Consider the following 2,745-nt stretch of genomic DNA (forward strand, 5'->3'; position numbering starts at 1 on the left):
ACCAATTTCAGGACAAACCGCAAAATCCAATTCCTGTAGATGGACGAGAAGGCAACAATGCTGGTGATAATCAGCATGCTGGTGTAGCTGCAAGACAACAGGCTGGAGACTATGGCATGCCTAGGATGACGCTTGCACATTATGATACACCAGATGCATTCTATGCCGATCGTTCTGGGATTCGCCCACCTCCCATTGAGAGAAGAGACTTTGAGATCAAGACTGGTCTCATAAATTTGGTGGAGAAAAATCCGTTTCATGGAAACCCGTCTGAGGACCCGATGTATCACTTGGAGCATTTTGAGCGAGTCTGTGACACCAGCAGACATAATGGAGTTCCTCAAGGCGCTTTGAAATGCAGGTTGTTCCCATTTTCCTTAGCTGATAAAGCTATCAGATGGTTAAAGTCCATCCCTCCAGGATCTCTTACTACATGGGAAGAGACAAGAGCTGCTTTTCTACAGCATTTCTTCACCAAGTATCTGAGAAGCAGAATTGGAAGCTTTCAGCAGCTTGATTCAGAAAGCTTTCATGAGGCTTGGGAGCGTTTCAAGGAGTACACACAGGACTGCCCTCACCATGGTTACACTGATGTGAGCTTGCTGAACATTTTCTATAATGGAGTTCATGAAGAGAGTCAAGATGCCATGGACACAGCAAGTAATGGTGATTTCATGACCAAGACTGTTGAAGAAGCTTACACCTTGCTGAACAACCTGTCATCCAGCAAAGCAAACCGCAAGTCAAGGTTTGACACCAGCCAGAAGGGTGTTGGTTATGAATCCAAGAAGATAGATGAGCTGAATGCCAAGATTGAGATGCTTCTCAAGAGAGATCAGAAATCTGTGAAATTTGTGGAGGAGCAAGGCTATCGTTCCTCACAAGAAATTGTTGGTGATGATTCAGATGATATGCAAGCTGATGTGAACTACATTGGTGGTCAAGGAAACTACAACAGAGGCTACAATCAGAACCTTGGATGGAGTCAAAATCAGCAAAATAATCTGTCTTACCGGAGCAACAATGTGGAGAATCCACAACATCAGTCCTACCCTCAGGCAGGAAACAGGCAGAACCAGAATCAGAACCAGAGTGTGTTCAACCAAGGATATCAGAACAGAAATCAATATCAGGGGAACAACTCAGGCAACTCAGGATTTCAGCAAAGGCAGCAGTACAACAACTACCAGAATCAAGGGAATGCCTCTTCGTCACAGTCTTCTCAGGATAACGAAATTAAGAAGATGCTGCAAATGGTGCTAGAAGGTCAGAAGAATAGCACTGCAGAGATAAACACCAAGGTGGATAACATGTATGGAGAGCTTAATGGGAAGTTCGAAGCTTTGAACACCCATTTGAAAGTTTTGGAAAAGCAAGTTGCTCAAACCGCCTCCAGCAGCAGAACAGCACCTGGATTTCTACCAGGGAAGTCAGAGACGAATCCCAAGGAGTTTGTGAATGCTATAACACTTAGGAGTGGAAAAACGATTGAGGAATCGAAAGAGAAAGAGATCGACCGATCTCAAGAACAGATCGACCGATCCAAGGGGAAGGAGATCGACCTATCCGGTCCATCTGGATCGACCGATCCCGTGTCGACGAAGCCAAATTCCTCTGAACCTGAAGAGGTGTATGTGGCGCCTCCTGCTTATGTTCCTAAGGCTCCATACCCATCCAGACCAAGGCAGAAGATCAAAGAACGTGAGTACGAGAAGCTAAAGAACCTTGTTGGGGAGTTACATGTGAGATTGCCATTCGTTGAAGCGGTGAAGATGGTACCTTCTCTTAAAAGGTACATGAAGGAGATTCTTACCGATAAGATGAGCCTAGAGCGTGGTGTGTTGATGCTCAATGAGGAATGTAGCGCAGTTCTACAAAATGTCATGCCTAAAAAGCGTGAAGATCCCGGAGCATTTGTTCTACCATGCCGCATTGGATCACTTACCTTTGAGAAGAGTCTCTGCGATCTGGGTTCAGGAGTGAGCCTAATGCCTTTCTCTGTCTCTGAGAGGCTAGGCATGACGAACTACAAACCTACAAGGATCTCCTTGGTCCTTGCTGACCGATCAGTGCGAAGACCAGTCGGTGTACTAGAAAACATCCCTGTTGGTGTTGGAAAGGGATATGTGCTTACCGATTTTGTAGTTCTGGAGCTGGAAGAGGAACCTAAAGATCCTCTCATTTTGGGCAGACCGTTTTTAGCTACTGCTGGAGCCATGATTGATGTACAGAATGGGCATATAGACTTACGTCTAGGAGACATGGCGATGAGATACAATGTGGAGAAGGTGCTGAAAAATCCGACTATTGATGGACAGACTTTCTGGGTTGATACATTGACTGAACTGGTGGAGGAAATGGATGAAGAGTTGCACACTGATGATCCTCTACAAGTCGCATTGACCCAAAGGGAGAGTGAGTTCGGGTTCATGAACCAAGAAGTGGTTGGATTTTCTGAGATTTTGGATTCAGCCTCACCGATTGAGAAGCATGTCGCCTATGTCAGCCTTGAAGACTCAGGCACCGATAAAACCGTCAAACCGTCATCCTTCCAACCAGATTGGAGTGAGGAGAATGCTCCAAAGGTGGAACTTAAAGCCCTCCCAGCTGGGCTGAGGTATGCATTCTTGGGACCGAATTCCACATATCCTGTTATTATTTGTGCTAACCTGAATAATGTGGAGACCACTTTGCTTCTTTCAAAATTGCGAAAGTATAGAAAAGCATTGGGGTACTCTTTGGATG

General features: G+C 45.5%; 1 non-coding gene across 1 annotated transcript; it reads right to left on the minus strand.

Moving 5' to 3' along the window:
- Window positions 1-479: 479 nt before the first annotated feature.
- On the minus strand, window positions 480-586 carry LOC125584763. Its single transcript, XR_007321672.1, has one exon. It is a non-coding gene; the product is annotated as a small nucleolar RNA R71 (small nucleolar RNA).
- Window positions 587-2,745: the final 2,159 nt, after the last annotated feature.

The sequence above is a fragment of the Brassica napus genome, chromosome C3 (assembly GCF_020379485.1).
Source record: "Brassica napus cultivar Da-Ae chromosome C3, Da-Ae, whole genome shotgun sequence".
Lineage (NCBI taxonomy): Eukaryota > Viridiplantae > Streptophyta > Magnoliopsida > Brassicales > Brassicaceae > Brassica > Brassica napus.